The sequence below is a fragment of the Hyaena hyaena genome, unplaced genomic scaffold (genome assembly GCF_003009895.1).
Source record: "Hyaena hyaena isolate Hyena2069 unplaced genomic scaffold, ASM300989v1 scaffold_247, whole genome shotgun sequence".
NCBI lineage: Eukaryota > Metazoa > Chordata > Mammalia > Carnivora > Hyaenidae > Hyaena > Hyaena hyaena.
The window spans coordinates 624,639-648,731 of NW_024080879.1; positions in this window are offsets into that span (position 1 = coordinate 624,639).

The window sequence follows — 24,093 nt, forward strand, 5'->3', positions numbered from 1 at the left end:
TCTTCTGTAGAGAGAAACATAATGACGGCCTGAGCTAAAAAAGTGGGAATGAGAAAAGAGGTCACACTTGAGACACAGGTCGAATTGCCATATGATTCAATATGGAAGAAGTCAATCTGGGTGTCCGGATGGGTGGTGGTGCCACTGAGTATAAGGTAAAACCAGGTTTGGTGAAAGGAGGCTGCACCAGGGAGATAATCCATTCCATATTGGACATCTTGGGATTAAAGTCTCTTTGTAATAGAGCACAAGACAGGTTTGGTATAGCATGGATGCCTTCACCTTCAGGAAAACGTAGTAGTGTAAGAAGACAAAATCTGGGGCGCCTGGGTGGCTCAGTCGGTTAAGCGTCCGACTTCGGCTCCGGTCATGATCTCACGGTTCGTGGGTTCAAGCCCGCATCGGGCTCTGTGCTGACAGCTAGCTCAGAGCCTGGAGCCTATCTTCGAATTCGGTGTCTCCCTCTCTCTCTGACCCTCCCCTGCTCACGCTGTCTCTATCTCTCTCTCAAAAATAAATAAAACATGTAAAAACTTTTTAAAAAGAAGACAAAATTTAGGGATAATTTAAGAGGTCAAGAGGCAAAGAGAGACAAAGGAGGTCTCCACTGAAAACAGAGAAGCAGGTAATAGGGTGAAAGAGAATAATTAGAAGACGAACCCATGAGAAGTAAGGAAAGAGGGAGGGATAGAAGGATGCTTGGAAGGAAAGATTGGGTAACAGAAATACTCTAAAGGTGTCGAGAAAGATAATGATAAGCTAAGAGCTCACGGTTATTTTATTAAGGGATTATAACTTGCCACAGACCATTTTTAGCAGTTTGCGGGGCTTGACACATTCAGTTCTCACAATACTTTTGTCACCTAGAGATTACTCTTATTCGTCCCACTTTATGAGCAAATGAAGCAGAGAGAAGTGACCTCACTGCCCAGGGTTACACAGGAAGCAAATGACAAAGGCAAGATGCAAAGTCCAGCCGTGGTGCTCCAAAGCCCACGTTGGCACAGATGGGCGAGTGTGCTTCAGGAGTGCACTGTGTGAGGACAGTTCCAACGGAGTGGCAGCGCTGTGGCCTGGGGATGTGAGGGGAAGGTGAGAAAGTTGAGAGCACAAACGTAGACAGACTGCCGTTTGCAAGGAGCTTAGCTGGGAAGACGGGTAGAGTGATAGCTGGAAGGAAACGGAGTGTCAGAAGCTGTTGTGTGTTTAATGAGCAAGTGTGGAGCATGTGGTCCTGAGAGAGTCTGTTTACATCGCACTCTAGAATTGCTAGAAGAAAAATGAGGGGGTTGGATGAGCAGACACGTACGTTACTTCCAGCTCTGATTCTGCTATTCCGCAGCTTGGAAATTCTCCCTCGGTGCAGCCAGATGGACCGTTTCACTCCATAAAATTCGTTGGAAAAATAATTTCACACACTTTGAAAGATGAATTTAAACGGAAATAAGTGCCTCCTTATCATCCATGAGCTTCTCATATTTTCCCATCCTGGTCTGTGACACGTTGTGCCCTTATGAGAGACCTGAAGTTTTTGCTGTCTTCTGACAAGTGTTTGCTTTCTTTTTCTAAGCTTAGGAAAAAAGGAGTCACAGAATTCTGGGTTCATATTCTTTTCCTCCATTGACTTTCATTTGTGCTCTGCCCTTCCTTCCACAGGAAAAAAATTAAAGCGCAGGAAGTTATAGAAAAGCCCTATTGTTTGTTTCACCGTATGTCCTATGCCCTATCTAATGTCATCATTAGTGTTGTTTCCTGCCATTCTCTCTCTACTAAATCCCTTGAAACACCTCAGCTTTGCTCCCTTCTATCTTTCTCTTCTGCTAAACTTTCTTTTTTTAAAGTTTTTTTTTTTTTTTTGAGAGAGAGAGAGAGAGAAAGCACACGCAAGTGGGGGAGGGACAGAGAGAGAATCCCACGCAGGCTCCCCATGGTCAGTTCAGCAGATCCCAGTGTGAGGCTCGAACTCACAAACTGTGAGATCATGACCCGAGCTGAAGTCTGCCGCTTCACTGACTGAGCCACCCAGGCGCCCTTCTTTTGCTAAAGGCTTCCTTCTCCTACTGTGAGCAGCTGCAACAGACACATGCCAATTCCAAATCAATTCCAAAGCACTTCATTTCTACTCTATATTCATTTGCACGAAGCCCTTTCTCAGCACGCATCCTTCAGTTACACATATGCCTATCTTTTTCAGACCGTGGCACAACCTGTCTCCAGGCCCTCCTTTTCCGGTCCACGCAATGTCCATTTTCAATTATCCACCAGTAGGATTGTAAGCTGGGGGAGAAACTGGCTGTAAAATATACAGAACTCATTTCTTTTCTGGCTCTCAGATGAGTTTTCACACTTACCAACATTGGTACATACCCACTTTTGGAAAATCACAACACTTCATACAAAGTAAAGCTATACTTGGAAAACACGTCTCAAAAGGAATTAGAAAGCTGTCCACTTAGCAAATCTTTGCTTCTTCCTCATTTCTATTCTGGGCAGCCCTCCATACAATGGATGAATAGCATTATCTCCTAGACAAATGCAAATAATCTTCATAGAGAGATCTTTATTTTCCTCTCTAAAACATGGTATCTTTCTAGCTCGCAATTCCCTGGAGCAAGGTGATAATTAAAGTGTTTCAGGTTCAAAGGCGTTCCTGATGAGCTGGCTTCAGACAGGACTGAGGATAAACAGAAACGGCAATGATATCATAAGCGAATCAGGTTGTAATGTTAATAAGATGTTGCAAATAAGAAGTGTCTGTCTAATATCAATAATTGACTCTATTCACGTTTTCCCTGACACATGTGAATCCAAATCCCATTGTTCACAGTAGTAGTTATTCTGGCAGGCAAGTGCACCTAGCGAAGATGAACGGAGCGCATACAAAGAATCTCTGTCAATACTAGAGCCCGCTCCGTGACAGCACCTCATTATAAAGAGACCTAAACCATTTTGTGACAGCAGGCAATCCTTCCCTGGATACAGCAGAAATCTTTGCAGCTCTGAATCCAAATAATGATTCGCACCCCTTATCTTAACAGAATGTGCCTTCGTAACTAGAAAAGATTTTAGGATACTCAGCAATGATCCGGGGCGACCCAAGTCCTTTTTTCTACAGTAAGCAACATTTTCAAATAGTGACAACGTGGATGATTCTAAACCAATTTAATCGGCTTCATCAGGTAAGTGTTCCTTTATTTTATTCTTGGTAAAAATTATTTTCACATTATTTGACAAACAAAAAATAAGTCATTCCTTCATTCTATTTTTCCTTATTTCTGATTTTTCTTATTGAAAAAAAAAAAAGGCAAAAACCAGGTTGTTGAACCAGGAAAATGTTACATTGGCGAGGAAGATGGAACTTTTCAGGTTAAAACAGTTAAGTAGCAGATCCAATGCAGACGCTTTCTGTCTGTTAAAATGTTATGACTATGTTTAAAAGGCTAAAAAAGAACCAACAACAAACCTTAGAACATGTGATTTATGCCATCCAATAGTGAGAATTCACCTGTATGTGAGATTATCTGTGAAAAGAAAACTCTCCCCTACGTGAGTATCTGCATGGACCCATTTCCTGGGACACAACAGTTCCTGACATTTGACAAGATGCGTCTCCTAGAGCCTCTGATACTCTTTGCTAATGGTCAGTGGGAGGAAGCTTCTCTTTACTTTCTCTGGTGGTGGGGGGGGGGGGGGCGGAGCCAGCTCACTCTCGGGCTATTCCCCGGTGACCAACTGTCCCTCCCCACTTTTAGCTCCTAGACGTTCTGCCAATTGGTTTTAATCCAATTCAACTTTTAAACTACGGGCTTGGAAAGGCAACTTAGATTTTTATAACTTGTTTCTCTTGCTTTATAAAACATGAGATAAAAAGACTATTATAAAATACTGACTCAAACAGCTAAGTGGCCTTGGCCATGCTTTTATTGGCAGAGTGTAGCAAAGCACTGTGGTACCAAGACCCTTTAGGAGATAGAATCTTATTTCTGAAATGGATTTGGACCACGTGCAATACATGTAAGAAAGTGGTGTTTTCCCACTGCAGTGGAAAACATGTGTTTTGCTCATGGATTTGACTCCACTTGCCAGAATAACTTTCCAGATGTTTTAAAAGCTGTAAACAACTGCAGACTTTCTGATTTGCGAAGACAACATGTGGGTCTGTGACATGAACGAAAACAAAAATATTCCTCTTAACCACTCCATAATACCCAAATATTTTAGATATGGCCTTAGATTAATGGCATTTTATAGATTTTTTTCCCTAAGACATGTATACAGGCATTTATACACATAATCTCTTGGAAGGGATTATAGTGTGAATAGAAAATTGTTTCCCCTTTTCTCAATGCAACTAATTGTTACTGCTAGACTATGCCTCTTTGTCGTTTCCACAGCTTTTCTATGACTTTCAGTAAATGATATTCTGGAAAGATATAAGTATGTCCGGCACACATTTGATCTATCTTTCCTTACAGGCTCCTAATTTGCATGAAAAGTATTTTATATTATATACTCTTCATTCTTCTCCAGCTTCTACCCTGGCTATTTCTTTCTAGTTAGCCTCCAGCTATGTTTTGTTAGTGTTTGTTCAGTATTTGCATAATTTAAAGAGGCTATTTTTTATCCTATTCCTCCATGATCAACTGTCAACCAATACTTCTTTTTCCTGCCTCGTTATACCTACAGACCTCACTCTGTGCTATTTTCCCTAACCTTGTTTCGATCTAAATCTTCTATGTTTTAGTTTCCTTTATGTGTTCTACTCAACTTTGCCCCTTCCCTCTGTACTAAGTCCTCCAGGAAATCATATTCTCATGTCCACTACGATCCAGAAATACAAATATTTTAAAAGGAAATTCCAAATTAAACAGAACAAATCTACTGTGTATTACAATTTAGTGTGGAACATGCTAAAGATTCTCTCTCTCCCCTCTGCCCTTCTCCCCCACCCCGCTTTCTCTCTGAGGAGCCTGGGTGGCTCAGTCTGTTGAGCATCCTACTCTTGAATTAGGCTCTAGTCATGATCCTAGGGTTGTGGGATCAAGACCCACATCAGGAGCGCCTGGGTGGCTCAGTCGGTTAAGTGTCTGACTTCGGCTCAGGTCATGATCCCATGGTTCATGGGTTCGAGCCCCGTGTTGGGCTCTGTGCTGGCAGCTCAAAGCCTGGAGCTCATTTCAGATTCTGTGTCTCCCTCTCTCTCTGCCCCTCCCCTGTTCATGCTCTGTCTCTGTCTCAAAAATAAATAAATACTATGCATATATATATATATTAAAAAAAAGACCCACATCAATCTCCACATTGAGGGTGGAGCCTGCTTGGGATTCTTTCTCCCTCTGCCCCTCTCCTCTGTTCACACTCTAAATAAACAAACAAACAAACAAACAAATAATAAAATAATTTTCAGTACCTATTTTCCTTTATATATATATTTACCAAACTTTTAAATGTTTCTTTATTTCATATTATACATAAGTTTCCAAATATCAAGAATCTGTTTTCAGGGGCGCCTGGGTGGCTTAGTCGGTTAAGCGTCCGACTTTCGCTTGGGTCATGATCTCGCGGTTCGTGGGTTCGAGCCCCGCGTCGGGCTCTGTGCTGGCTGCCAGCTCAGAGCCTGGGGCCTGTTTCAGTCTGTGACTCCCTCTCCCTCTGACCCTCCCCTGCTCACGCTGTCTCTCTCTCTCTCCTAGAAATTAAAAAAATATATATATATTAAAAAAAAAAGAATCTGTTTTCAGTACCCTTTTAAATGTTAAAGTTAGTCAGTCATTTCTAATTAAAACTTTTTACATTCATCCCCTAGATGTAGGCTTTATCTTGTTCACCTACGTATGACCACTGCCTAAGGCAGAACAGCTGGTGAGCAATAAATTACCATTTTTTAAAAAATTAAATCACCATTCATTAAATAAATCTAACAATTCCGGAGGGGACATGGGGGGAGGTATTATGTCTAGAGCACTTTCCTAAGTAAGTTTACATATATATGTATATACACATACACACATACATATAAAACACACACACATACACATATATTTCACGTAATCTTCTTAAAATCCTGTGAAGAAAGTATTATTATCCCCATTTCACAAATGAGGAAACAGAAACTCAGGAAGAGAGGGAAGTAATTTATCCAAATTTATACAGGTAGAAAGTTGCAAATTATTAAGCTCCAAAGATAGGCTCTTTGAATAACATAAAAGAGAAACATGATCTGTACAAATTCTTTTCTTTCCTATTTCTCTCTGTTGTGGCTGGTTCTAAGGAAAACTTTAAAAATAGAATTGATCTCCAATTCTTTTCTTTCTCCTCAGATCTAAGTTTTGGTGCCCCAACTTTTTGATTTCTCCATCCCAGCCAATCATCAAAAGCTTCTGCTGTGGACACTTCCTCCATCATTGCGAGTCTGTGTGTCTTGATCTGTTTCCCCAGCTATCCTCAGTCACACTAACATCCAATTACCTATCTTTCATCAAATCTTGTATCTCATTGCTGTATTCTACCTGCAATTTTGAGATGAAAAACTTGCTTATTAGGTAACTATTCCTCCCTAATGTTGAAAGCTACAAGTGTCTAGAATTATATGGTCATGATTTTTTGGCCAAAATGTCGCAGCCAATTGTAATTGAAAGAAGTGAACTTAAATTTGGCTGTATGAAGTAAAAGCTTGTATTGCAATTTGCTTAAACAATACTGAGGCATTTAGTTGTTTCACTCAAAAATAAAGTCTGGGGCACCTGGGTGGCTCAGTAGGGTAAGCGTCCCACACTTGGTTTCAGCTCAGGCTGTGATCTCACGGTTCGTGGGATCAAGCCCCACGTCAGGCTCTGTGCTGATAGTGTTGAGCCTGCTTGTGATTCTCTCTCTCCCTCTCTCTCTGCCCCTCCCCAATCACACACTCTCTCTCCCTCTCTAAATGAATAAACTGTTAAAAAATCATAAAATAAAGTCTGGAGGTAGGCAGTTCAAAAATAGGGGACGATTTTCAATATCATAAAAGACACAGGTTTTTCCTTCATTTCCCATCTGCCCAATTATGTGATTGCACAATGGTTAGAGGTTCTTCTACAGTATTGTGCAGTCACACAAAAGTTACAAAAACAGTAAGAAAGGCGGTATTCTCCTTAAGGCATCTCTCTGTTACAGGGGAGGAAATCTTTTCCAAATGGCCCCTGTTAGCCTCTCTCATGTCTCTTTGGCCTGACTTGGTTCACCTGCCCACACCTAAAGCAACCAACAATGAAAGACAACAGGGTCACTGTGATGTAGTAACCCCTACATGTAGGTACTGCCTCCTCACTGTCTCCCAAGACCTCAGTTTAAATACACAGTATGTTTGCATTGATAATAGAAATTTTCATTACTGCTTTTAATAGAATCATTATAATAGTTTTCTATCTGTCAACCACGGCCACAGTCTTGTCCCACAAATGTACATTAGTTTTATTTTAGTAGCAAGAAACAATAAGTATTGTATAAACGGAAATAGCGATTAAGTAAGGTAAAGTTTTATTTGATTCCTTTGTCCTTTGGTCCAATCTGTGACCCTAAAAGTTTATTGAGGGGGTTCCTACTAGCAAGTAGATAATAAAAACTGGCCCACATGACATTACGGTAGTGTCAGAAAAAAGTGCATGGCTAGCGTATTTGAAAACACTGTATCTGTCAGTGTAGTACTCTGTTTGAATTTATTGTGTTAATTTCTTATGCTTCTTTTTTTTTTTTAAATGTTTTATTTATTTATTTCGAGGAGAGAGAGAGAGAGAGACAGCATGAGCAGGGGAGGGCCAGAGAGAGAGGGAGTGACAGACCCCGAAACAGGCTCCAGGCTCTGAGCTGGCAGTCAGCACAGAGCCCGACGCGGGGCCCGAACCCACCAACCGCGAGATCATGACCTGAGCGAAAGTCGGACGCCCAACCGACTAAGCCACCCGGGCGCCCCATATGCTTCTTATATTTACCCAGAGTTCCAGCTTTTCAATGTTCATCCAAATATTCAAGTGGTAACTCTATGTGTAACATCTATGTGTAGAATGAGAGAACCATTCCAACCATTAAACATATATGTAGACAAAAACCTTGTTTTCACATCATGTAACTTTGAAGCTTCAATATAAATATTTTGGTTAAGGATCCTTCTTCATTTACACTGTGATTGTTTCAAGACTATATTCCAGTTTTCTATTACTGCATAACAAACCACTCAAAACTCAGTGACTTAAAACAAAATAACTGTTTATCTTCCTCATGAGTTTGCAAATTTTGGGCGGCCTTTGTTGGAATGGCATGTTTTGTTCACCCCAGCATCAACTGAGACAACTTGACCAGGGCAGAATCTAATTCCATGAAGCCAGCAAGCGCCTAGCTTCACTGCAAACTCAGCTGAGGCTGTTGGATGGGTGCAGTGGGTCCTCTACACATAAGCTTCTCTATGCGAGTCTCGCCATAGGACTGCTTGGGCTTCCTCATGGCATGGCAACTGGATTCCAGAAGCTAATATTTCACACGGAAGTTGAAACTATCAGTATATTAAGGCTTAGGCTCAGAAACTATAACATTATAACTTCTGATGTATTCTATTAGTCACACAAACCCTACCCAGACTTAAAGCAAGTGAATACAAACTCTTCCTTTTGATGAGAGGAGTGCTCCTCCCCAAAAATGGAAAGAAAAGAAAAATAATCTTTTTTTAAAAATCTTGTAATCTCTATAGGTTAGAAGGAGACTTTGGTTCAATTTTTAAGGTTCGTTCCTATGGAAATTCCTTATTCTTTATAGTATAGTACACCCAAACCCTGAAGATTACCAATTTTGTAAATAAAACCCACAATGAAAATATAGCAGAGTTTAAGGACAGAAACTGCCATAATTTTTGGCATTAAAAATAGTCTCTAGGCTTTAACTGGAAGCATCAATATTTTCTGTTATCCAAAATTAAATTGTGTACTTTTATTTTACAAATTATACTAATGCTATGCATTATTTTAGATAGCTATTTTGGATTTCTACTTAAATTAGAGAGTCATAACTTGATTGTTTTCTTTTTCAAGTATTTGGAAACATTTGCTCATTTGGAACTGAGATTAATAACAATTTCTACTTACAGAACCCCAATTTTTTTTCTAAGTCTTTATTTTGTGGTATCACCTTTACCCTTAAAACATATACTAGGAAAGTTATTTTTTTCATGCTTTTCAGACAACAAAACCAAAGCTTAGCTATGTGAATTAATTTTTGTCAAGATTACAAAAAATTTTAGCAACAAAGTCAGGACTCAACTTTAACATCCCACCAAAGCTTTTCTACACAGGAAATTGGTCAAATTTTCACCATGAAGCAATATTGGTAATTCTGACTTAAAAAAATGTTCCTTGCTTATACTTCTTTAAACCATTCTTAAATTCTTAAACCATTCTTAATTGGGTAAGGTATTTCTTCTCTTAAAAAGCAAAATCCTAGTTATATAATCTGTTAAGTATTCTAAAATTGTATTTTTTGAGAAGGAGAGAGGGAGAGCATGTGTGTGCACATGCATGTGAGTGGGGGAGGAGCAGAGGGAGAGGGAGAGGCATGGAGCCTGCCTGGTAAGGAGCCCAATGCAGGGCTCAATCGCACAACCTTGAGATTATACAGAACTCAATCTCACAACCATGAGATCATGACCTGAGCCAAAATCAAGAGTCAGATGCTTAATTGACTAAGCCACACAGGTGTCCCTCTAAAATTGTATTTTGATATGTAGTTATAAGAAAGTGAACCAGAATGGGAAATTTTTCTATATTGAGTTGTGTGGAACACAGCAGATAACTTCTGATGATAAACAAATCAAAATTATTATTCTATAATGAGAGAATAGTATTAACTCAAAATAGGGCACACTGAGGTAGCTTTCAATTAACTTTTTACAAGGATGATAGAGTTGGGTTTTATAGAAATTGAAAGATTTCATCGTACAGTAAATGACAAATCTTACAGGTTTTTCTTCTGCTTATTATTTTGCTGCTGAAGAAAATGCTTTTTTTTTAATTTGTGAAAAACTCTATGTTCTCCAGTTTTACAGGCATCATTAATATTGTTTGTCAGTTATTGTTCAACAACACTGTGCAAGGTTAGGCATGAGCAGTCAAAGCAATAAAATGAGAGACTAAAAAAGTGAGTAGGTATTTGCACTGGTAGTGTCTTTCCTTCCAAGGATAAGCTATTCAGAGTTTCTAGTACTATTATTCAGAGGACCACTTCCTCTTTGGACATTTTGATGACAGTGCTCCCCCCACTCTAGGCTCTCTGGCTTCTTCTCAGTCTCCGATGGTCCTGTGTCTTTTTCTCCCCAAAGAGGTTGCTGCTCCTGGTCCTCTTCCACTACAATTCTACATTTCCTGATCACAGCTCCCAACATTTATATGTCTCGCCCAAACTTCTCCACTGAATTCCATACCTATAAGCCAACATTTCTATCTATACATCTCACAGGAATCTCAGCACAGGCCCCAAATTAGAATCATCACCCTTCTCCCTAAATAATTGAGTTTCTCCCCTTCACCCACACCTATTAGCTGAATAGGTTCTTAGGTTAATTCCTTCTTAAAACACCCTCAATTTGCCACATCATCATCATGAGTACTAACATATTTCAGGCCCTCATTTCTTTCCTAGGTCATTACAAAGGTCTCCTCATAGGTCCAACTACTTCCACTTCTACTCCTATCATCCTACAAACTGCTGCCAGACTGTCCCCAAAATACAAATAAGATCATGTGACTATCATACTTCAAATATCTTCATTCCTGGTTTACAGAGTAGAGTCCAGTCTCTATCATCAAATACAATAAATCCTCCATGCTATAGCCCTTGTCTTCTCTATTATCTACTTCCTCCACTGATTTTCCAAATTATTTCACTTCTTAAAAGAGCCATCATGTTGTTTCATGCCTCCATGCCTTTCTGTGCACCACTTCATGTGCATGTGTGCACGCACAGGCGCACACACACACACACACACACACACACACCTCCTAAGTAGAATGCCTTCCCTCTCTTCATAGGTATAGGGAGTGACTCTGTTTGCTAAGATGTAGTGTAAACATGGCCTTATCTTTGAAGCTTTCCCTTACCCCTCCTTCTCTGCTACAGGTGGTTTATTACTAAATGCATTGTGTTAGCAATTTTGCCAAAACCACACATAACTTCTATTATTACACTTACAAGATTGTATTTCAATTATCTTTCACATGTCTATCTTCTGCAGAAAAGCATGAGTTCTTTTAAGAGTAGGCACCATGCGTGTTTCCAAGAGCGTCTAGTTGCAGGACCTCCACAAAATCTATTAAGCTGTGTAGTGTGCATGGGAAAGGTAAATATAAACTGCGCTAAATGTGGAATGCTTACTAATTTCTGAAATTATGTTGAGGGAGTAAGAACTACATTCTACTTTAAGAGAGGAAAGGCATAAAAATCAGATATCCAGCAGAAGTAATGCTTTGAAATCTAGTCACAATGAAAAAATTCAGTCTGTCGGGTTTTAACAAGTAGTGTCAGATACTGTTCTATGCAACAAAGCCAGAATTTAGAAGCATACATGATTAGAAAAAAGCAAATGAAAATAATTGATATTCCAAACAATTGTAGAGGCAGAAAGGACTGAAAATTGTTTACTGTGGTATAAACACTTTGATATTAGGAAGATGATAATGCAGAGCAATGTGAAATACAATTGGTAGGAAATGAAAAATCATAAAAAATTATAAATCAAAATGATAATCTCTACGATTTATTTCTTATTACATGCCAGACACTGTTCTAGAACTTTACATATCTTATTTTGTCCTCACGACCATCTTGGTTTGGATATAGATATTACTATTTATGCCTGAAAACCTTAGTCTTGGAGAGGCGAAGAAACTTAAATTATCGAAGTCACATAGTGTAGTAATGGAGCCATGCCTTAAAATCTGACTTGAAAGCGAAGCTCATATCTTAACTATGCTAAAACAGAGAATTCTTTTTTCAAACTTTTTTTTAATGTTTATTTTTGAGAGAGACAGGGCGTGAGCATGGGAGGGGCAGAGAGAGAGAAGACAGAGAATCCAAAGCAGGCTCCAGGCTCCATCACAGAGCCCGACATAGGGCTCAAACCCATGAACCACAAGACAAAACCCATGACCTAAGACGAAGTCAGATGCCTAATCGACTGAGCCACCCAGGTGCCCCAAAACAGAGAGTTCTTTACCCATGTTTGACCATGTTTCTCTAGTCCCACAGTAGGGAGAAATTAGGAATCACATCAGAACCAAACTCCCTTTTAATTATAGTAGTTGGATTAGATTACATGTTGTGATCATGATCTAAGATCATGAGAGCAACAGTTGTGAATGGTGTTCTCCCTAAAGGGGATATATGTTTGCCATGTCAATCATCTATCCACTAAGTAAAATCCCATGTGCATAACTAAAGAATCAGACAGCAGGTGATGGCTTGAAATAGGAGAAGTTTCCTATTTCTCACACTAGAAAGCAGATTTTTGCCTCCCAATAAAGAAGATATATGAAATGATTTTAGTGGACATTGATGAGCTGACCCTGGCACATAGATTTAGTCAAGGCGTCTGCCTGATTAGAGGATGGGACAAGAATAGGGATTTGTACAGAAGTCGTACATAATTCTTAGAGTTGCAAAAGCAGCAAACAGAAGGCAGCTGTGCCCAACAAGGCAGATATTTCATGAGGGCGGCAATGGGAGCTTCCCTGTGGATAGAAACTAGAAAAGGCTGGGCTAAGCGTACGAGTAAATGGCTGTGTGTACCAAGAATAGCGGCTGCCACACAGGCAATAGTTTATAAATGTTTGTCATTACGATCAATGTAACTTGATTACTGAAAGTAACTATGATCTTATTTTTAGCCCTAAGCCTTTAAGGTCCAGACCTTTAAATCTCATTAATCACATTAATGCCCAGCTTTAAGACCTTTAGTGCCTCCTTGCTGTCTTCAGAAGGAAGCTCAAATTTCTTAGCATGGCACAAACAAGGCAATTCACGAACAGCCTTATTGCTAAAGTCTTATCCCCCTAGCCTTCTCCACCAAGCCAGGCTGCAAGCTCAAATATACTGAATTATGAGCATTTCTCCAAATGTGCTGTTCTCCCTCTTGCCTGCGGACACGTGATCCTGTTGTGTGTAATTCACTTCCGGGAACCCTTCACTGGTTGTGTCTCTGAAATCCACTCTTTGGCACAAAGCTCAAGAATTGCCTTTTCTAAGAAAGCTTTCATGACTAGAATTCCATTTAGGTACCTTGTTTACACTATTCCCTCTCAAAACCCTGCAGAGATGTTTACTTTACTCTTTACCACCCTGCCTTGTTAGGATGTTTACTTATCTGCTTCCTTTTGATACCACGTGCTCCTGGAAGGATCCTATGTAGATAGGATTCAGTAATATTCTGTGAGTGAATGAATGGCCAGTAACCCTCTCAGTCATGTATAGTCCCTGCTCTAACCCTCGGAGATTTGCATGTGCCCTTTCTTCTTCGAAAATCATGTAGGTTGGAGGCTGCCTCTTCCTTTAATTTGCAAATAAGTTTGACCAAGATTGAAATTAGTGAGAAGGGCAGAAAAGGACTTAAGGAGGAAAAGTTGACAATATTTTCTTTTCCTTATTAGTTATTCATGGAAGCTATGACTGCTTTTTTTCACATATTATATGAATTAAATTGATGATACTTAGCACATACCCAAATGTTTATAATATGGATATATTACTTATTGCTTCCACGATGGCTTCTAAAGGAGGTCTATCATTTTATGTGCTCACTAAGTAGATTTTCTCACAATGAACACTTTCTAATACTCTTTTCTCACTATGAAGAATAATAATAATAATAATAATCACAACAATAACAACAATAAGAATAAAGATGTACTTTCCTCTTAGACAAGTTTCAGTATTTGAAATGAATGAGAGTACCTCGGGAGACAAAGATATGATTAATTCTCCCAATCCATACTATGATTTCACAGCTCTTTTTTTTTTTTAATGTTTATTTATTTTTGAGAGAGAGAGAGGGACTAAGAGACAGCGTGAGTGACCAAGGGAGGGGCACGGAGAGAGAGAGAGAGAGAGACATAGAATTCGAAGCAGGCTTCAGGCTCTGAGCTGTCAGCATAGAGCCCCGTGTGGGCTCGAACTCAGGGAGCATAACATGATCACCTGAACCAAAACCAAGAGCTGGATGCTTAACAGACTGAGCTACCCAGGCTCCCCTCCCAGCTCTTTTTAAAGTCTCTCACCATCATGTCATTTTCTGCCACTCTTATCCTATTAAAGGAGTAGAAGAATGTATTGTTCTGACCCTTGACCTAATCATTAAATCTCATCAAACTTTTAAATGAACTTGAATTACAACAGTCAGTAACAGAGATCAACATTTGCTTTTTAACGTAATGTATTCTTACCAAACAGGCTCTTTTACTAGAAGTTTCTGTACCAGATTTTATGATCTATTTTAAATCATCAAGGGAGAGCACCCACTAGCCTCTCACTGTGTTCCAATTCTATTTTGTTAGTATTTTATTGCATCAAAATGGATCCAGATAATGACTCATAAATCATGTTGAATCCTTATATGCCCCTTTATTCTAATTGTGAAATGAGGGCTTTACATTTTTATATAATTACATTAACATTCCACTAACAGCTTTTCTCTCTACCGCTGATTGGCCATTGCTCTTGCTTTATGTTCTGTACCATTTTGTCCCAAATATGTATTTGAAAAAATATTTAAAGCATTCTTCTGTTTTTCAACACTCACCCAATTCAGTGTTAACAAGCTTCATATGGCATCAGCCTCCATATCAAGATTTAATTTGCAAGGAGTACTTAAAAATTTTTGAGTTAAAATTTTTCATACATTCAAAAGGCAGAGAAATAATAAACACATGGAAAGATGCTCAGTATCATCAGCCATCAGGGGAACGCAAATCAGAACCTCAGGGAGGCTCCAGTCTACACTCAGTAAAATGGCTGTAATTAAAAATAAAGACAATAGCAAATGTTGGCGAGGATGTGAAGGATCCTCACACCCTACTCATGGGAAGGTGCCATGACACAGTTGCTCTGGAAAACAATTTGGCAGGTCCTCAGAATGTTGCATATAGAGTTAGCATATGACCTAGTCATTCCATTCCTAGGTCATGTGAATACATGTCCACATAAGAACTTGCCCACAAATGTCCGTGGCCGTATTACTCACAGTGGTCAAAAAGTGGAAACTATGCAACTGTCCATCAACAGATGAACGAATACACAAAATATGGTATGCCCAAGCAGTGGAATATTATTTGGCCATAAAAAGAAATGAAGTACTGGGCATGTTTACAAATGTTTATCTAGAAATATATATTTGCTGTTGACAGTTTCTGGGTTAAGGGTTATGATCACTTTAAATAAAGTCGAGGTTAATTTCCAAAGCATTTGTACCAATTTCCATCCTTGCTGACAGAATTTGAGAATACTAATTCCTTCCCTCCAGCCATCACTCGGTATTATCAATCATTTCAAGTTTTTGCTAGTGTGACGGTGGTAAAATAATGTCTCATTGTATTTAAATTATTTTTTCTTGGATTTGGGTGTGATTGAACATCTTTCGGTTTATTACCTTTTGGATGTTGTTTCCAAATTTGCCCTATCCATTGAATATTTTCTTACAGGATTATTTATCTTTTTCTTACCGATTTGCAGGGACGCTTCATGTATTCTGGATTATAATTCTCTATTAGTCAGACTATGTCAAAAATTTTTCCCAATTTTGGTTTGCATTTTAAGTTTTTAAATAATGTCTTTGTCAATGCAGTTCTTAAATTTTTATGTCATTAAATTTAACAATCTATTTCCTTATGGCTGGTGCTTTTAGGGACATGAATATATTATGCTATTTATTTTTTAAAATTTAAAGATTTCACTTGACACATATGAATCTTAAGCACCTGAAATTTGTCTTTTGTATTGTGTGAAGTAGAGAGATACTTTTGTCTCTTCCTTTAAAGGCCACTTATCTTAGAACCCTTTTCTTCTTTCCTGATTAAGAACTGTTATACACTAAATTCCCTGTATAGATTTTTGTCTGTTTCTGGATTACTGATTTTTCCCCTTGGTGTATTTGTCTTTTTTCATGTCAATATAAGGCCATTTTGATTACTGTACCATGCAAATCTTGCTGTCTTACTATTTGTTCTTTTACCCTACTAGCATTGCTTTGACCAATCACGTAAACTTATAAAGCAAAATATTTGGGGAGATAAATGTCTCAAAATGATAAGATGTTGGCATTGTTGTTTGGAATAATTCACAATGGTACCTGTTAGTGATATGTGCAACCAGAAATGTTTTGACTCATGGCCAACTGCTCTGGACTTTGAATATTGTATCTACTCTGGAGAAGGATTTTCATCTGAACTCGTGTAGAACTCCATTAAAACACTGGGTCTTTAAGAAATACATTAGAGCCTTGTTTTTAGTTTTTTTTTTTTTTTTACATAGAATATAAAACTGTGCATCAGAAAATTATTTCAAAGGCAAAATAACTAAATTCTGGAAGAGTAAGACATGCTAATAATAATATGAGTTTTTATGGTGCATCTCAAACATCCATATATACTTGATATTGAAGTGTTACTACAAAAATGATTGGATACGCTGAAATATACAAATAGAAAAATTAAGAACATGGAAAAGGTCTTACCATAGTAGTAGTTGGCAGTAGTCAAATAGCAACTTTTCTAATACTGATAAAAATTCTCAATAAAGCCTGTTGGGAAATTTCATTTGCATCTTACATTAATTAAAACTCAACATTTCTCACGATGATTTGTCCACATATCAGGTTCCCCCTCAACTGCCTTATTTCCGATATAGGTATCATTTTCTTAACATTTTTTCCAGGTTCAAAGTCTTGGAGTTGTCCTTGATTTATCTTACCTCCATCTAATCTACACATAGTAGGCAGAATAACGACACCCCCTTCCTCCAAAGAGATTTCCATGTCCGAATCCTTGGAACCTGTGACTATGTTATGGTACACAGCCAGGGAGAGTTAAGGTTATAAGTGGAATTAAGGTTGTTAATCAGCCAACCTTAAAGTAAGGAAATTATCCTGTTTGTATGGGTGAGCCCAGCCTTAATCACAAGGGTCTTATAAGTGTTGAGGGAGATGGAAGAGTCAATGGTAGAGTGACATGGCTTCAAAATACTTGACAGGTCACTGACTTGGAAGACGGAAATGAGCCACAAGCCAAGAGAGGCAGGTGACCTCTAGAAGCTAGAAAAGACAAGGAAACAGATCTTCCCTTAGAGCCTCCAGAAGGAATGCAGCCCTGTCAACACCTTGATTTTAGCCCAGTGGAACCCATTATGGACCTCTGACCTTTCAGAATGGTAAGACAATATATTTGTGTTGTCTATACCATCAAGTTTATCATAATTGTTAGAGAAACAGTAGCAAATGAATACACTATCCAATCACCAATCATGCCTTCATTGGTTCTTACTTTGTACTTCATCTCAAGTGTCTGTTTCATCCCAGTTTCAAATGGTAGTTTGGCCTTCATTTTTTAGCTCCACGTCTTACAACAGATTCCTAATCATAAATAGTACACTATTGTAAGTGAGGATACCTGAGTTCCAGTCTGTTTCTGCTATTGATTAGCTTGTGATCTGAGAAAATCTCTGTGCCAAGCTTTCTCATCCTCCACTCTAACACACACACACACACACACACACACTCACTCACTCACATTATCAGAAAAGGAGGAAGTTGAATAAGATGATTATCTAGCTCTTGTTAAGGCCACTGTATAATCTGTCCACCTCTTAGCTCCTTCCATATTTAACCCACTCTATATATCACTTCAGAATTCTTTGAAACATTTTTTAATGTTTATTCATTTTTGAGAGACAGAGACAGAGTATGAGCAGGAGAGGGTCAGAAAGAGTGGGAGACACAGAATCTGAAGCAGGTTCGAGGCTCTGAGCTGTCAGTACAGAGCCCAACGCGGGGCTAAAACTCAGTAGCTGCAAGATCATGACCTGAGCTAAAGTCAGACACTTAACACACTGAGCCACCCAGGAGCCTCAATTCAGAATTCTTAATACCTGTTTTGAATACATTACACACATATGCAGCAACTTGCTTTAAATTTTCATTGCTTATAGGTTAAATAAGTCTTTATTAAAGATCTATCACAATCTTTTACTGCCCCATATCTCTCCAACATTTTCTTTTCTTTCCCAGAGTACCTTACCCTACCTATGTCAGCAAAATATGTCTGCTCATTCATTCCTCAAATATGGGCTGCTCAGGCTCTGCCCCCATCCTGCGATGTCCATTCCACATGTATCTAGTTATCTGAGCCCCACTCCTGTAAGAAGCCCAGCACCTACCACCCCCCACAGTTACTGCCGCGTTTGCTCTTTCTCTTCAACTACTGAGTTTGCTGTGTTTCTCAAATTAAGTGATGCTGAAATCTTATAAATGATCTAAAATTTCCAACTCCTTAGCGTTGAGGATGATGGTAAAAGGATGATTGAAGAGGAATAAAGGAAAAGAGAAACTAGTCCCAAGGGGTAAAGTTTGCCTCTGAAGTTTCTGGAGAGTGAGGAAACAAATATGTTCAGAACTAATTTGGTGCTATCTTGCATTATTATTTCTCTTTTTATGGCTATGTCTTGTCTCCCAAGGCATAAGCCCTTAACAGGGTCATTTCTGGTATTTCTTTTTATTCTCACCACCTAGAAAAAGTTTTATGTTTTACCAACAAAAGTTACTTGCTTGTTTGCTCAGTGTTGGAATACATACATGATAATGACATCAACATGCCAAATCCAGTTTTAGTCTTCACAATTCATGAGGGATAGGAAATACTTAGAGAAGATTTAATCAATGAGTTAATCAATCAAGTATATATCAACAGCTTACTTGAGCTCCATGTATGTTATTCAAATAATCCCCAGTGCTAGACTCTCACTTAATCTTCATTTCTTGGCTCCAAAGCCCCCTCTTTTGGCAGCACCTTTTGGTATACGCCAAACGTGACTCATAGTCCTCTGATCCCTCTTGAATTTCTCCAGTTTCAGGGAAGGAGTTCTCACCAGTGGTCCAAAGTCGACTCCATTGCAAACTATCATCACAGCCATAGCCCGGAGCAGTCAGTTGTAGCCAGCAGGCGAGGCAGTGGCTTGAATGAATCCAAGAGGTGGCTCCTTTTCAGAAAAGAAGAGCAATTTCTTTTTTTCTTTTTTTAAAATTTATTTCTGAGAGAAAGGGAGAGAGAGAGAGAGAGAGAGAGAAAGAGAGAGCATAAGCAGGGGAGGGTCAGAGAGAGAGGGAGACACTGAATCTGAAACAGGCTCCAGGCTCTGAGCTAGCTGTCAGCACAGAGCCCGATGCGGGGCTCAAACCCATGAACTGTGAGATCATGACCTGAGCACAAGTCGAACGCTTAACTGACTGAGCCACCCACATGCCCCAAGAAGGGCAATTTCTTAAGAATTTAGGCACCTGTGGAAGCTAATATATTTTTTTAAATGTATGCCCATCCTACAACTTTATGAAACATTTTTAATTTCCTTAATTTAGTTAACTCAGGTACTTTGCTTAAAATTCTGTGTTGAAACTATTAAGCCAATATTTGCAATTCTGATTAGAGCATCACATTCATGGGGGCTGCATAGCTTTTCCATTTTATTCAGAAACCAGAAGGACTTCTCCTGACCAGCTTACACTCCTGTACTCCACTGTGCTCACAGCTCAGCTGCCGTGACAGAGGTAAGCTCTTGACTCCAATCTGGAATAATGATTTTGATCCAAAGTGAATAGAACACTTGCTTGGAAATCCTGGACATCATGTCAGCACAGATCCATCACTGAGAATCCAACGTGATGATATTTAAAATCATTACATATGGCTAAACATTTTATTTCTTTTTTTTTGTACGGGTGTTCTCTCTCTCTAGTCTGTTCTCTTTTTTTCTCACACTTAAATTCATTTCTACATACGTTTTGTACCAGCTGTAAATGGCATCCAAATGCCTCCTTCTTTGGCTTGTCCAGGACATAAATTTTCTCTAATAGACCCTGACAAGGACATTGTATTTGAAATGTCATTTCTTCTGTCATTTAGTCACAGATTTTAAGTCTCTTTCAACCATTCTATAGCTTTTTCATACAAATTCCCTTGCTTATACAACATTTTTTCCTTTCCCAAACAGAACATGTATTTCTTTTTCTTTTTTTTAAGTTCATTTGTTTTGAGACAGACAGAGAGAGACTGCAAGCTGAGGAGGGGCAGAGAGAGACAGAGACAGAAACAGAGACAGAGAGACAGAGAGAGAAAATCCCAAGCAGGCTCTGCAGAGTCAGAATTCACAAAACTCTGAGATCATGACCTGAGCCGAAATCAAGAGTCTGATGCTTAACCGACTGAGCCCTCCTGGATGCCCCCAGAACAGGTATTTCAATATGACATAATGAAACTGGTAATGAGACAACAACTTCAGTTTTCTAAAACCATGATGATATCTTGGACCTAACATACTCTGAGCTAGTTAGTTCACTCCTACATGTGTGTGTCCATAGATATACCTACAATACACAACCTCCTTTAAATGAAGAGTCACGTACAGTCTCATTCACATACACAATCATACACATACATTAACTATTGTTGATTTAAATATGCAGCTCGGGCCTGCCCACACAGCCACAATCTCTTACACTTCTCTTTTCTCCCTAACAGTATTTGTCACCACCAGGACCATGGTGTACTGATGGGTTACATGACTGCTGTGCCCAAAACTATGTGGAAGAGCATTCAGAGGAAGTGCTTTGCCAGAATAAACATACCGAGATTTTATAGGACAGTGCAAAATATTCCTTTACTTTTATATCACATCATCTTATTCGAGGATACAGAATAAACCCTCTACGGGCATTATCAAATCCCCCTTTCTTCGAAGAACCCACATTTCTCTTCTACTCCTCAGCACTGTTACTGCCAGCTCATAACACTGGCTCCGTCTTGGGAGAGCAAAGATGCACTTATGGTTCTTTGTGAAAGTAGGCTTAGGCGCTTCAGATTCTTCAGAGGAGAGCTGTGATAAGACAAACAACCCCTTCTTTCTGATACTGGTCATGACTCAAAACAAGACTTCTGGCGCACAATCACGATATGAAGAATCGGAGCTGAGGATGGGAAGAAATAAGGGGACAGAGAACAGGGAGCACTCTCCTACCACAAATAGGTAACAGATGCCAGATGGTCCAGATACAGAGGCCCACAGTCATAAAGTCCAGTTCAGGGTGACCCAGGTTAAATAATGGCCTGGGGAAAACTGACTGACCTGCGTCTTCAGGCCAAGTGGACAATTGCTTCAGGCAAGAGAGATAAGAGAGAGAATTGGAATGAGTAGTGAGGCTTTGAAAAATTGCCTGGGAATTGCTTGAGGAATTCAGTCCAGTCTTTATGACAGCAGTGTGGCTCCGGGATATAGGCAAAATTGACAAATGCATGAGACTCAAGATGTAAATAACAACAGAAAGTGGAGAGACAGGGCATGTAAAACCTAAAAATGAGGAAGAGACGAGTGTAAGCTTCAAGGAAATGTGGACAGTAGTTCAGAAGGAGTAGAATAGCCTAAGATGAAATCCCTTAAACTAGTGAGAATCTCGACTTCAAAATGTAAGCACCGTAAGGGCAAAGATCTATAGGGCTTTTGTTGGGCGAGACGATCTGCTAATGGGCCCTAAGAGTCCCTGCACAGTCTTGCTAGCTATAACAAGAACACAAGATCCTCAGTCTGGGGACTGGGCCATTTGACATTTGTAGTAAGCAACTTTGAAGGGAAAAAGTAACTTCTTCGCAGGCAAAAAACAGGTTTGTTACCATTCATTCCGAAATTGATAAATACTCCAAGCACAATGTTCTTCCCCTGTAATGTAATTCAACTGGTGTGTACGCACCCATGGATTTCTCTGGGTGTCATCCTGTGGCATTTGGGAGTAGTGAGAATTTGAAAGGAGCAAACATGAAGAGCTCATGCTTCCTGCTGTACTGTGAGTAAGAAAGTCCTGTGACTCTGAATCAAGAGTCTCTGTCTTCTGCCAGCATCATAGCACAGAGAAAAGCTAGCTTATCTCTTATTATTCTTAAGTAGAATAAAATTCCAGATCCCTTGCAGTTCCTCATAGCTCTATTCCCAGCATCGAGAATAATATCCACCAAAGACGGGTCATTCCATGTGTTAAATGAGTCCCTTAGTTAATAAAGATTTGAATTTGTTTTATCTCACTATTAGCCTCATTTATGATCATAAATTAGTCAATATATGCTTGTGAAATCACATGGAATATTATTTGTGCCTTGTTAAAAGATCATGCTAGGCGTTTAATGCTCACAAATTCAAATAAAATGGAGTTAGTGGGACTTCCATTAAGAAATGCTGCTAATAGTTCATAGCAGCACTCTCCACAATAGCTAAAACATGGAAAGAGCCTAAGTGTCCATCAACAGATGAATGGATCAAGAAGATGTGGTTTATCTATACCATGGAATACTACATGGCAATGAGAAACAATGAAATCTGGCCATGTGTAGCAACATGGATGGACCTTGAGGGTGTTATGCTGAGCAAAATAAGTCAGGCAGAGAAGGACAAATATCATATGTTTGCACGTATAGGAGGATTAGGAGGAACTTGACGGAGGAACAAGGGGGAGAAGAAGGGCGGAAATGGTGGGGGAAAGGGAGAGAGGCAAACCATGAGAGACTCTTGAATGCTGACAAAAACTGAGGACGGGGGGGGGGGGGGGGGGGGGGGGGATGGGCATGGAGGAGGGCACTTTGGGGATGAGCACTGAGTGTTATGTAGAAACTAATTTGACAATAAACTATTTGTGAAAAAAAAAAATAAAAATAAATAAATAAATAAATAAATAAAAGAAATGCTGCTAATAGGGGCACCTGGGTGGCTCAGTCGGTTAAGCGTCCAGCTTCGGCTCAGGTCATGATCTCACGGTTTGTGGGTTGGAGCCCCACGTTGGGCTCTGTGCTGACTGCCGGCTCAGAGCCTGAAGCCTGTTTCAGATTCTGTGTCTCCCTCTCTCTCTGACCCTCCCCTGCTCACACTGTCTCTCTCTCTCTCAGAAATAAATTAAAAAAAAAAATTAAAAAAAAAGAAATGCTGCTAATAATTTCTATATGCTAATAATTAAGCAGCAGAAAGAGAAATTAAGAAAACAATTCTATTTACAATTGCACCAAAAATAATAAAATACTTAGGAATAAACGTAACAAGGAAGCTAAAGACCTGTATTCTGAAAGCTATAAAACTTTGACTAAAAAAATTGAATATGACACAAAGAAATAGCAAGACATTCCATGCTCATGGATTGGAAGAGCAAACATTGTTAAAATGTCTATACTACCCAAAGCAGTCTACAGATTTAAGCAATCCTTATCAAAGTAGCCAAGAGCATTTTTCACAGAACTAGAACATACAATCCTAAAATTTGTATGGAGCCATAAAAAACCCAAAATAGCCAAAGCAATCTTGAAAAAGAAAAACAAAACTAGAGTATCACAATTCCAGACTTCAAGTTATTTTACAAAGACGTAGTAATCAAAACAATATGGTTCTGGCACAAAAACAGACACATAAAACAATGGAACTGAATTGAAAGCCTAAAAATAAACCCACAATTACATGGTCAATTAATTTTTAATAAAGGAGGCAAAAATATGCAACGGAAAAATACAGTCGCTTTAACAAATCGTGTTGGGAAAACTGGACAGCTACATACAAAAGAATGAAACTGGACCACTTTCTTACACCATACATAAAAATAAACTCAAAATAGTTTAAGGACCTCAATGTGACACCTGAAATCATAAAAATCCTTGAAGAGAGGACAGGCAGTAATTTCTCTGACATTAGCTGTAGCAATATTTTTCTAGATATGTCTCCAGAGGCAAGGGAAATAAAAGCAAAAATAAACCATTGGGACTACATCAAAATAAAAAGTTTCTGCAAAGCAAAAGGAAC